This window comes from Megascapheus bottae, chromosome 9 (assembly GCF_031878675.1).
Source record: "Megascapheus bottae isolate mThoBot1 chromosome 9, mThoBot2.hap1, whole genome shotgun sequence".
Taxonomy (NCBI): Eukaryota; Metazoa; Chordata; class Mammalia; order Rodentia; family Geomyidae; genus Megascapheus; species Megascapheus bottae.
This window is the reverse complement of record NC_143517.1, coordinates 19,520,512-19,534,346: the sequence shown is the minus strand read 5'-3', so window position 1 is coordinate 19,534,346 and position 13,835 is coordinate 19,520,512. Positions and strand designations below refer to the sequence as shown.

At 41.0% G+C, this 13,835-nt stretch overlaps 1 protein-coding gene across 5 annotated transcripts in view; it reads right to left on the bottom strand.

The window, feature by feature from the left end:
- The window catches only part of Xkr9 (XK related 9), a 111,281-nt gene that overhangs the window by 93,623 nt on the left and 3,823 nt on the right, over positions 1 to 13,835 (bottom strand). The gene's annotated exons all lie outside the window — the stretch shown is intronic.

The following is a 13,835-nucleotide window of genomic DNA, read 5'->3' as shown; positions in this document are numbered from 1 at the left end:
AAAAACAGAAAAAGAGAGGAAAATAGTAAGTGTTGGGGAAATGTTGAAAACTTAGAACCCTTATACGTTGTAAGTCCTTAAAATGGGATAACCTCTATGGAGAGCACACTGCGGTGATTCCTCACAAAATTAAACCCAAGAGGTCTGTGGAGTCAATATACATTCATAATCCCAGCTACTCAGGAGGTGGAGATCTGGAGGATCATAGCTGGAGTCCAGTCAGGCAGTACGTTAAGATCCATCTCAAGAGCCAGGCACAGTGGCTCACGCCTGTAATCTGAGGATCAAGGTTCAAAGCCAGTCCAGACACTAAAGTCCATGAGACTCTTACCTCCAATTAACTACCAGAAAAGTAGAAATGGCACTGTGGCCCAAGGAGTAGTGCAGTAGTCTTGAGCTGAAGAGCTCAGGGACAATGCCCAGGCCCAGAGTCAAGTCCCACGACTTGACAAAAAAAAAAAAAAAAAGAAAAGATCCATCTCAACAAATAGGATGGCCATGGCTATGATAGTACACATCTGTTACCCCAGCTATTCAGGAAGCATGGGGGAGAGCATCTCAGCCCAAGCCAGCCCCATAGGAAAAGCATAAGACCCTGCGAGGAAAAACAGCTGACGCTGAAGCACAAAGGCTGGGGGCAGCTCACATGGTAGAGTGCCTTCCTAACAAGTACAAGGTCCTGAGCTCAAAAAAAAAAAATGCAGAATTGCCATATAATTAACAGTTCTGCTTCTGAATATATTTATAAATATATACATATACGTATATTTTTTAAGAAAGCAAAGACGAGGGAGGGGGTTTGGGGGAGGGAAATGGACAAAAACATGAGAATGTATGAGTAGTAATGCACCTACTACCTGACAGATGTAACTATAACACCTCTATACATTATCCCAACAATAAAAATTAACCCCCCCCAAAAAAGCAAGGAGTCAATGAAGCAGCATTTTTGACAATAACCAAAAGGTTGGCATGATGTATGTTTCCACTGAGGGATGACTAGATAAGTAAAATGACATATTTACCACCATAGAGTATTTTTCCATCTTAAAAAGGAAGTCTGATAAATGCTGCACCATGGATGCATCTTGAAAACATTGTGCTAAGTGCAACAAGCCAATCACAGAAGGATAAATATTATATAGCCCCAATTATAACTCAGGGGCGGGAACCATTTTTCTGTGAAGAGCCATTTGATTTACCACATCATTGGCAAATTTATCAAATTTAACTTTAAAAAAAGTAACCCTCCTTGAAATACCACATTTTGAGTCCTGCCTTCATTTGCCTTGGTGGGACAATCTAAATAACGTCGTGGGCCTTCTGTGCTCCTCAGTTGGACATTTCCTTCTGAAATATATATATATATATGTAAAATTTAAGTTTGGGATGGTGAAAAAGTTCTGGAGACTGGAGTAATTACAAACAGCATGAATATACTAAATGCCATGCAATGACTAAAATGATATCAAAAGTACAAGTATACTCCCCTATACCACTGCCAAAAATAAATCAACATGTCAATAATTCCATGGCGTTCTTGAAGAAATCTGACTTATGAATGTGTGAATCCATGTATCTCTTAACCTTGTCCAGTCTTTCTCATAAATTTTTTGAATGAAAACACTGTTCATTTTGGTCACTTGAGAAAGCCCAGCAGTCATTCTTGATTGCCTCCCCTCCTGCCTCCCTTCACTTGTCTTCTGACCTCCAGTATATATTGCTACTACTTTTTCCACCTATACTCTTGAGTCTCAGCAGTTATCCTATTTTGCCTAAAATAGTACAGTAGCCTTTAACTTTCAGCTTCCTACTTCCATTGTTGGAAGAGCTTTGAAGATTTTTTTTTTTCTGTCATTTTGAGCAGAGACAATCTTACGAAAAATCCATGGAATCACTGCCTTTTTATAATACCATGACAGGCTTTAGATACTGCATAGGACAAGTGGATCTTTTTTTTTTTTTATTGTAATTAGTAAAAGGGTTACATGATATTTGCCAGATAGAAGGTGCATTAATTCACATACATTGATACCCTTTCACATGTCTTGGTACCCGTTTCCCTCCCCCCCACACCCCCCACAAGTGGATCTTTTGAAAGGAATGATGAAAAACTATTAAATGTTTTAGCTATTGAAAGAGTCTAGACAGAGCTTTAACAAAAGCAATGGATCACATGAAATGTTTTGTGCTGGCCACTGCACCAAGCACCAAGGAGACAAAGGTAAACAAAACTACATCTCCTGTTCTACTTTTGGAGATATTGTATTACGTTATTTTTTAGTAAATAAAGAGTATCTAATTAAAGGCTATAGAAGGCTACTGAGAAGCCTGAGCTCAGTCTGAAAAGTTGTGGTAATAGTAGCCAAAATTAGGGAAATACATCATTAGGGAGATGAGAAGATTTTCTGTAATTGAAGGAAATAGTGAATATATAGATAAAGAGATATGGCAGAACATCCCATGATTGGAGAAATAATTTATGGGAACAGACTATGTGGTGTGTGTAATTCAGGTCATGAGGATAACAGGAATCTCATAAGAATAAAGGAACCAGTGTGTCGTCACTGAGCCGCTTCACAGGTACAGTGATGTGCATATAGTCTACTACATACAATGGATGCTTCAATCCATGGCCACTGTCAAATTCTCTCAATGCTTTGTATTTTCCTTTATGTGAAAATCTATAATGCAGTTTAATTTGTAAATGCTGATTTATAAAAGCTAGGTGCTGGTGGCTCACACATATAATTCTAGCTACTGGAGAGACTAAAAATGGGAGAATTGGAGTTCACGGCCAGCCAGGACAGAAAAGTTCACAAGACATCCTTCTCAATTCATAGCTAGGTAGAATGGCATGTGCCTGCCATCCCCTATGCTCGAGGTTGAGATTGAGAGGATCATGGTGCCAGGCCATTCTGAGGAAGACAAATCCTCAAGACTGCCATGGAAGAGAGACAGGATGTGATAGTGCACAGCTGTGATTCCAACAACTGGAAACCTAAAAGAACATGCCTTACATGTGCGCCTGGGAAGGGAGCAGAAACATGTCTAGTAAGAAAAACAAAAGAAGACTAGAGCAGTGGCTCAGCAGTATGTTTTATACTTCTAAACACTCTGACTGGTAACCCCTGTGTACAACTACTTCAAAACCATAAAAACAATAATTTAAAAAAAAAAGCACTCTACAGCCTTTTTCTGGCCTCTAAGAATTACCAGCATCTGGTGCACTGTGACTGCTACTACTCAGTAAAATAAAAACAACCAGAACACAAACCATAAACACTGTGTTGCTGTGCCAGTGTGCTGAGAGGGCTATGAATGACTAACAGACATGGAGTGGATACATCAGGAATAAGGTAGATGAAGGGCTATTAATGTCCTGGCAAAACAGCAGAAGTTGTCGTCTCACTACTTTGATGTGCAGGTCAAGTTCCAGGGCTGTTGTAGGTAGGTAGGTAGGTTTGTTTGTTCGCAAGAGTAGCAAGAATTTGTTTCCCATCATAGAGATTCCTTTTCTCTACTCCTGCCAACTTCAGGGGATGATGATACCCGAACTCCTCAGACCTATGCTCATTTTCTGTATACTTAAGACTTTCTAGTCTCTTTGTTCTCATCTTTCCTTCTCTGGGTAACTTCAGCTTCTGTCTCAGCAACTAAGTAGCATTTTATGTGTGAAGCTTAGGCCTCTGGACACCTCTGTCACCTGGTAACTGTAATTACTGTTGAAGAGGGAGAGTTATGTTCTTTCCTACATTATGGACCAGCTTAGGTGGTAGCTGCTCTGAACCAATCCTCTGGGACCAAAATCTTTTCAGAGGGGAATAGAAACTGAATTGAACCAGGGTAAGGTTCTGAGATTCGGTTTTCCAATATAGTCAGGGAAAAACAAAAGCAGAAGGTAAATGTCAAAAGTAGATGTTCAGAGACCTGTTGAGAGATGGGCTTTGGGTAGAAAGGAAAAAGCTTAACAGAGCTATAGACTTCTGGCATGTTCAGGGCATATTGATGATCGGGATGATTATAGGCAATGGGGAAGGTGGAGAGAGGAAAGATATTTCATGCATCTGACATAATCATATACACAAGAGTTTGAAGTAACAAAAGGAAGATATCTACTGAGCACTGAGAGGAATGGAAGGGAACTAAGTAGACAAGATATATTTTGTTTTCAGGTGATGGGAACATTTTTCAGCTGGCTTAAGCCAAAGGAAACTAGTTGATGCATGTAACTGACCTAACAAGAATCAATGGAGTCATGCTTCTGAGCAAGAATAAAAATCTCCAATCTGTATTTCTGTTTTGAAGGTCAAAGGTACCATAGTCTGTTGGCTTCTTTATACAATGGGGGTATGGTATTTTGGACAGCTCTGGGCTCATATCCTGACCACTCTATAATCAGCAGGAAAAGCTGGTTCTTCCAGCTTCACTACAAAAAAAAATCCTAAAGACTCCTTGATTTATACTGGCTCATTCCCCATTTCTAGTCAACTGTGGTTAAAGAAACAGGAGTTCTGTATTTGGTCCTGCCTGCTTTGATCTCATGCCTAATTCTGACTGGAGTGGGTGTGCTCTCTTCCCAGGAAAAGAGTCACAAGAAGATTCTGGACAAATATTGTTTCTTTCCTGCAAATCTTTTCCTTCTTTCCAATGTATGGAACATTTATGATAAATAAAACTTCTGGCAATAGCCAAATCTGAGTGTCCATGATCTTTTTTTCTTTTGTAATTGGGGATTGAACCCAGGATGTCGTACTTGCTAGTCAAGCAATTTGTCACTGAGTTAATTTCCAGCCCTCTTTTTTGATTTTTTTTAAGTTATAAATAAAATAGGCAATATTCTTTACTTTTGTGCTGGTGGTGGCCTTGAACTCAGGGCCTGTCTTTTAGCCTTTTAACTCAAAACTATTTGAGGCACAGCTCTACTTTTGGCTTTTTTTTTATTTTTTTTATTAAAGAATTTATTGACATTGATTTTTACATCATATTTCAAATGACATGTTTAACAAATGAGTATTCAAGAAGGGAATCTCTATATACAATCACTGGCACTTAGTTTTTAGAACATAATCAAAATTAGGCTAAAGATTTGTATATCATAGATACATATTAATTTATGAAATAAAACATTATGTCTATAAAGTCATAGGTTTTTATGCCTATGTAGTTATGTTTATATTTCCAATGCCATGTCCATAGCATTGGGTATGCAAATATTGAGTCCTCTCTCTTGTACTGTTTGGATCTAATAGCCACATATTAAGGATACCATGCGCCTTTTGGTCTTTTTTTATTTTTTTGAGGATTGGTTTGAGACAGAATCTAACTATGTAGCCCAGCCAGACTCATGATCCTCCTCCCTCAGTCTCAGCACCAGGATTTCAAGTATACACCAATACATCCAGCTTTGCGATCTTAATTTTGCTTGGATGCGTCTATGTGACTTTGAGCATTTTTAAGTAACCTGGGAGTATTTTCACCTCTCATATTGACATTTCAATAAGAAATCCATGAATTGGCTAGTAGCAGGAAAACTGGAGTCCTGGAGAAAATGAGAAAAAAAGGCAAAAGTTCTTCATTCTGCCAGGTACTGATGGCTCACATCTGTAATCATAGCTATGAAAGAGGCTGAGATCTGGGCTGGGAGTTTGGCCTGGTGGTAAAGTGCTTGCATAGCATGCACAAAGACCCGGGTTCAATTCTTCGGTACCACATACTTAGAAAAAAAGCCAGAAGTGGTGCTGAGGCTCAAGTGGTAGAGCTCTAGCCTTGAGAAAGTCCAAGGACAGTGCTTAGGCTCTGAGCTCAAACCCAGGAATGGCCAAAAAAAAAAAGAGGCTGAGATCTGATCTGAGGATCTCAGTTCAAAGCCAGCCCAAAATCCAGCACAGGCAGGATAGATACTTGGATGGATAGATAGATAGATAGATAGATAGACAGATAAGGTACTCAAATATTCATAAAGTACCTTTGGAAAAAATACCTAAAGTATATATTTTTAAAATAAAATACTAAGTTCCTGGGCTGGGCTGTAGCTCAGTGCAAAGCACTTGCCTAGCAAGTGCAATGTCCTGGATTTGATCCCCAGTACCAAAAAAGAAAAGACAAAAAAATATACAGTTAAAAAAAAAAAAAACAGGTCAGGAGTTTGGCCTAGTGGTAGAGTGCTTGCCTAGCATGCACAAAGACCTGGGTTTGATTCCTCAGTACCACATACATAGAAAAAAAGCCAGAAGTGGTGGTAGAGTTCTAGCCTTGAGAAAGTCCAAGGACAGTGCTCAGGCCCTGAGCTCAACCCCAGGACTGGCAAAAAACAAAAAAACACCATATACACATAAATACTAAGTTCCCAAGAAGAGAACTCAGAGGTAGCTACAGTACAAATAATAGAACTGGAAACTTTACAGTATTTGCCTTTTGAATTTAAATTATTGGAAAGTATTGTCTACTTAAAATGTAAATAATAAAGCACTTAGATTAGAAGGCCTGCATGAATATAAAACCTAGCACTGGGGAAGCTGAGATCATGAGTTCAAGGTCAACCTAGGTAAAACCTAGATAAAACCCTATCTCATTAATAAAGAAATGATTCTGCCACTTTTGCAACACCCAGGCCCTGAGTTCAAGTCCCAGGACCAGTTTAAAAGGTACTGATATCACAAGCTGAAGAGGGATGAGGAACCCAGTTACAGATGCGACGTGTATGCACATGTGTGTGTGTCAATCCTGAGGCTTGAACTCAGAGCCTGTGGACTGACCTTGAGCTTTTTTGCTCAAGGCTAACACTCTACTAGTTCAGCCCCAGCTCCACTTCTGGCTTTTGTTTTGGTGTCTAACTGGAAATAAACTTCTCATGGACTGTCTTGCCTAAGCTGGCTTTGAACCGTGATCCTCAGATCTCAGCCTTTGAGTAGGTAGGTTTCTAGTCATGAGCTACCAGAGCCAAACTTCCAAACTGCTTAAAGAGGAAATAAGGAGGAGCACAGAGGAAATTTTGCAAAAGACCAGTAAGTCTCCATTCCTCTTGTTTTTTCCCAGAGGAGTGACTTCAAGATATATTGATGCCAAATAAAAGATTGAAAATTGATTCTTTAGAGAAAAGGAGTGTTCCTAGATAGAAGGCATTCACATATAGTATTATGTGGCTTCTACAATAAAATGGCCAGTTGTTCCAATAGCAAACCCTACCAGGCCTCAATTTATTTATAGATAACACACCATTTCTAATCACTACCTCATAAATCTAAATATCACCAGCACAAAGCAAGCTATGGGAAAAGGACAACACCAAAAGAAACTTATTAGTATGCTTAGAGAGATCAGCGCAAGTAGTCTATAAAGTAAGAAGAAAATAGTATGAAAAAAAGTGAGTTCTATGAGAAAGCTTTTCAGGACTATTTGGAACATAGAATAGGAACAAAAGCCTTCTTGCTTTGCCTCTCCTCAGCTCTACTCTGAGTCTCTACTGAGTACTGTGTCACATTCCTGAGCATCTCCTTCTCCCAAATCACCATTTGGGTGAGTGGTCCCACTATTCTCCCACATCGTAAACGGAGTTGAGCCTTGGCCATTCTCATGTCTGGTAAGCCCATGGTGCTTACTTAGGTGGACAGAATTTATGTCTAACTTGAGGGTGTGCTGGAAGGCAGGTTCAAGGCCCAAGAAACTACTGGTGAATGATGCTCAGAGGACGGATAGATACCCAATTAGTGAAAGTGGTTCACATCCCAGAAACAAGGCTATTATTTGTCTTCACCTCAATGATATTTTTCTTCCTATGATTTTTTTACATGACATCAGTGGCCCCCAAATTTATTTATTGGCTGAAATGTAATCCTCATTTAAGGTAGTAAGAGGGGAAAACTTAAGCTGGCTATAGGGTAGCCTTTGCTGATGTGATAGGTTACATCACACTGGTGCCTGTGACTGACCACTTCCTGAAGGCTGTCCAGTAGCACATTCACATATCCCCTTATGATTGTTTTACTTTGACTTATACCTGCTGAGTGCCACAAAGTACCATATTTGTCCTTTGGCATTCACCTTCTTTAGATTGGAAGTTGGAACTTAATACAGTAGTTATTATCCCTTAAGATTTTTCTGAGACTATGTCTTCATTTGAAATAGTGACAGTATTATGTCCTGGGTTAATAGGAGGTTAAATTTTATAATGTACATAACAAATGCTTCTTGGACTGCAAAGTTTTATATTTTAGTTGACTCTCCTAGTGCTGTTGGCTTTGTCTTAGAGCACCTGGGTTTTGTGATGCAAAGGAGGAAGCACTCCAAAGACTGGCCTGGCCCTGGTCCCAAGACCTTGCTTCTACTAGGCACTGAGCCACATACTAATTTTTTTTTTTTTTAAAAAAAGCTCCCTACTCAATTCCACCACCCACAAATCTCCTGCAGCATAATTCCTTCTAATTTTAGAAGGCACTCAGGAAAGCATTCTGTGCAAAATGATGCTGGCTGTGTTTAGTTCCTAGGTGAAACTGATGTACTGAGTAGCTGCCTTGGCAGATGTGAGAGCTCACTAACCTTCTGAAGCTTCTAGTACTCTGCCAGCCTTTACAGGAAGCCATGAACTGCCCCCATTTCCCTGTCTGTTCATGAGAAGCCAGGAGTCTTATGCAACAGTCCAACTAAGACCTCTAAGCTCTTTATGATCATTAAAATTATTTGATGCCAGGCGAGGTGGCTCAAGCCTGTAATCCTAGCTACTCAGAAGGCTGAGATCTCAGGATCACGGTTCAAATCCATCCCGGGCATTACAAAGCTGTGACACTCTTATCTCCAATTAATCACTAGAAAATGGGAAATGGGGCTATGGCTCAAGGGTAGGGCAGCAGCCTTGAGCTGAAGAGCTCAGGGACAACACCCAGGCCCAGAGTTCAAGCCCTATGACCCACCCCCTAATATCTGTGAAAAGTTATTGCACAAATATATCTTATTACACACCACCATGGTTTTGGGGGCATGTGCCTCAAATATAGTCATCCCTTCCATTCTTCTTACTTAGGCATGTTCAGACTTCATTACTTCCTGTCCTAGTGCAATCACCTCCCCTTTCCTTTACTTCCAGAACTTTTTCACCATCTTATCTGGGACAAGATATCTAGTGGTTCCTAGTTTTATTTCATCGATACATCTCCATCCACACCTATTTAATAGACATATTTTACTTTCAAGGGAAGTACGTGATCCAACTGGACCCAAAAGTATAACTGTGATAACATGGCAGGCTTAGTTGCCCAGTTGTTTTTGTTTTTGTAAAAAAAATGCTTACCTGCTCCACCACCTGCGAGTAGTGGTTAGGACAACCTACCTGCGGTTTCATCGTGTGGTTACTGACTGTGGGCATCATAAAGTGACATCATAAGGTGACTACCACCCATTTGTGGTGTTTATCTTTAAAAGCTTTGCCCCACTGAAGGGCAGGGCTGTTCTCTACCAGCCGGAAAGTGGAGAGTAGCCACTGCACTGCTATTAAAATATACTGTTAACACAACAAAATAAAAGCAACTAATATTTGTTGGGGTCTCATGCCGGTGTTAAACATTACAACTTGCTCATTTAATACTGTTATTGAGTGAGGTACTTGTGTCATGCAGCCCTTCATCACTTTAATACAATACTGTTGCAACCCACTGTGTGCCCCTTCACCCACTGCAACCAGGAACAAGACAGTAATGGAGACCAGACAATGGAATTGAGGTGTGGGATACCAGGGGATCTGTCAGCTTCTACCAGCCTCAGATGGCAAGATTGCATTCACCAAGGTTTTGTTGTTGTTGTTGTTCGTTTGTTTGTTTTGCCAGTCCTGGGCTTGAGCTCTGGGCCTGAGCACTGTCCTTGGACTTTTTCAAGGTCTATCCCCAGGCTCTCACACAGTTTAGGGTGGAGTTAGCCCACACTCACAAAAGAAATCTGAATTCCTGGTTAATCCTGGACAGATTGAGCTTTCCAGCAATCTCTCAGTATTCTGAGAGTATGTTGGGAGAAGGGATTCCAAATCCTTTCAAGTCTCACCGCTTGTATTTTTGGGCTCTCACAGAATATCTTAAACTACGTAAGAGAGGAAGAATTTCTTTTGGCTCATAGTGTTGTAGGGACCATCCCCCCCCCCCCACCCAAGCCTTGTCACAATATGGAAGATCTGCCATAGCGAAATTATGATAAAGTAGAAGAAGTTCCAGGAATAGAGAGATTGGAGGGAGATCAGTCTCCAGTGTCCATTTGTTAGGTAAGTCTCAGGTTCTGGTTTGTTGAAGGGAGGGTCAATTCAGGAAATGAATTGTTCGGTAAATGTCAGCTACGCCCCAAACCAATGGCAGTTGTAATTGCTCTCACTTCACTGCTAGCTCTGCTTCTGTAAACCTGCTTCCTTTTACTTACACACCACCTGGGAGTGGTTGATGCTCTTAAAAACCCCACTTGATGGGAGGCCTGTACTGCACTCCACTATCGGAATAGTGGGTATAGTCGCTATGTAGCTTATTAAAACTTCCTAGCCACTTTAACTGAGTTTTGGGTGTTTCTCTGTTCCAGGTTACTACAATAGTTTAGACATTTGTGCCTATAGTCAACTGTCACATTGCTTTTAGGTCTAGGGCAAGGAAGAAATATCATGGTAAAATGGCACAGAGAGGGAAAGCAGCTGTCCTCATGACAGCCAGGAAGTAGGGAGGAGGAGGGAGTGAGGAAGGGTCCTGGGACAAGATGTACCCTAGATGTACCCTTCAAAACCATGGCCCCCAGTATTATTCAAATTCATCCGTAACCCAAACCAGCTTAATATAGTACATCCATCCTAGCAATGGTTTGATAGAAGCTGCAAATGACCCTGTTTTGTTTTGGGTGGGTTTTCTTTTTGCAATGTAAATAGACTACTTACAATAGGAGGAAATGAAGGAGAGAGGAAGAGACAAAGAAGAAGGGAAGGGGATGGGAGGGAGGGAAGAAGGAAGAGAGAGAGAGAGAAGTGAGACTCATTGAGTTTAAGTGCTTAGTGAGATGCAAAATACAAACTGCTTCCTGAAGCTTTTCTCTGGACTCATAATGTTTGGTTCAATTCTCTCCTTAGTCACTTTCTTGCAAAGGAGTTATAATTAATAAAATCCAGACTGTTGTAATTGAACTTTTCTACCTTCTCCACCAGTTCAACAAACATTCCCTTTGACAAGTTATTTAACTGTATCCTGGTCTGCTTCCCAAATCACCAATTCCTTTCAGTCCTCCACGTCAGCATCTTCCCTGTCTCTCATACTTTATCCTGAGGCCAGAGCTGGGGCTGACAATCTTCTCCCTCCCCAAACCAGTGTAGTGTCTCCCTCCCTCCCTCCCTCCCTCCCTCCCTCCCTCCCTCCCTCCCTCCCTCCCTCCCTCCCTCCCTCCCTCCCTCCCTCCCTCTCTCTCTCTCTCTCTCTCTCTCTCTCTCTCTCTCTCTCTCTCTCTCTCTCTCTCTCTCTCTCTCGGAAAGGCTCTTTTCTTCAAGCCGGTTATATAAAAGCCAGCTGCTCTTATTGCAGAAGTAGAATTTTGTTCATAGATCCTTTAATGACCAAATAAACTGTTAAATTTATTTTGTCTGAAGTTCTGTCACCAATCCCAAACGGAAATTTGGCGTTCAGTCTTTCTTATGTTACTCTCCCTGACTGCACCATCCTTGAGGAGAATCTCAACTCAGAGTTCTGAGACATGTGCCTCTACTAAACCTCCCTTCTTCCTCCCTCCGTTGCAAGGAACAAGGTATCTTTCCTATGAAATGTTTATCCTCTATAGTCCAGTCAATGCAAAAACATGGAGACCTCAAGCCATCAATTGTCCCTTGTTCTTCCTTTCTTCCGGTCATTTGAGCACATTTAATCATCATATCATTCCCAAACAATCTTACTCAGACTCCCTCATACCTCCTTGCTCCCTCCTGCTCTTCAAAGAAACTTCTAGAAAACATTGCCTATACTTCCTGCCTCCATTTCTTCACTTTTCATTCACTACTTTCTGGAGCTGGTCTCTTTTATCAGGGAACCATTAACTCAGGATTCCTTCAAGTAAGGTAAAGTTCCCTGCCTTGGGTTCCTTCAGCCTTCATAAGCCACAGGATCACAGATCACCGTATCACAGTCTAGAGAATCCTGTTCCCTCCTATCACAGTCAACTCCATGGGACCACAGTCTAACCCCACAAGACCACAGTCTGCACCACAGGACCACAGTCTACCCACAGATTCACAGTCTACCCACAGATTCACAGTCTACCCACAGATTCATGGTTTACAGACGCAATTTATCCCAGAGTTTAACAGCCTACCCTGCAGGATCATGTCTACCCTCAGGAATAAGATGGGAGGGTCACTTGTGGAGAGTCTCTTGTTCATAGCCACAAGCAGCTAGCTCTCTCACTCACCAGATCACCTTCAAGTACAATGTGCCACTAGGGCCTGTCGGTCTTAAACACTGGATACTCCCTGCATTATAATTTTGTTTTATGATTTCTTTTTCTTTTTCTTTTTCTTTTTTTTTGCCAGTCCTGGGCTTGAGCTCAGGGCCTGAGCACTGTCCTTGGACTCTCTCAAGGCTAGAGCTCTACCACTTGAGCCTCAGCACCACTTCCCGCTTTTTCTATGTATGTGGTACCGAGGAATTGAACCCGGGTCTTCATGCATGTTAGGCAAACACTTTAACCACTAGGCCAAACTCCCGGCCCTTGTTTTATGATTTCTTTTCTTTCAATTTTCTTAATTGGTATTATAAAGGTGATAGAGGGATTACAATTATACAAGTCAGGTAGAGAGTCCATTTCTTTTCAGACGTCACCCCTTCCTTTGCTCTCTCCCAGGTTTTCCCTCCTGTCCTGTCCCCACCTGTTAAGTTGTACAGTCCATTTTCACCCTTTGTCCCTCCATTTCTGTGTCCTTCCTCAAAGATAAATGAACAAACAAGACAAAAAGGAAAGAAAAACAGCAGCAAAGAAAGAAACTTCTTACTTCTATTTCTTGGACTTCATTTTAGTAATTATTACTTTATGTGATCAGAGGTGCATAAGCTTTACGTCTTTGTAGTCCTCGCCTAAGAGTATCTATTCTCTTTTGGTTTTATTGTGTGGGAATGCCTGGACTCCTGTATAAGTTATCGTGTCCTGATCTAGCTTCTGCATTTTTAGGATTTCTTTAGCATTCTATGTTCAAGAAAGTTATAGGAGTTTCAGAGGTTAATGTAATGGTTTCCCTTCCTCATAGAAATAGAATTTCCATGAGCTCAATTTTAAACTTTTAAAACTTACTATAAATAACGTAATGGTATGTCAACAGATATATGGCCTGCCTTTCCGAAAGTGGTGCTTGTGTTTCTAAAAGGGAAGGAGTCATTTTGTCAGTCATGAGGTTTGAACTCTGGGCTTAGGCCCTGCCCCTGAGCTCTTTTACTCAAAGTTAGCACTCTATTCCATTTTTCTAGTGGTTAATTGGAGATAAGAATGTCACAGACTTTCCTGCCAAGCTGCTTCTAAACCTCAGTCTTCAGAGTAGAGAAGGCTGAGTAGCCACCAGCTCTTCGTCTGGAGCCAAATTCTTTAAAAAACAAAAACAAAAGCTTGTTTTAAAGGATGTCTTACTGGTATGTTAGTCTCCTAAGGGGTTTCATTGGGGGAGGGGTGTGTGTGGTATATCAAGATCAGGCTCTCCCTCCCCTCTCATTTCTCTCCCCTCCAGCTGACGACACGCTCCAATGGAGCCTGTCTTATTTTCCTGGCATTCTTTTCTTCATTGTATATTAACTGTACCACAGAATTTCACTTGGTCTTTTGACGTGTCTTGTTTTAACTCAGGGCCTTACACT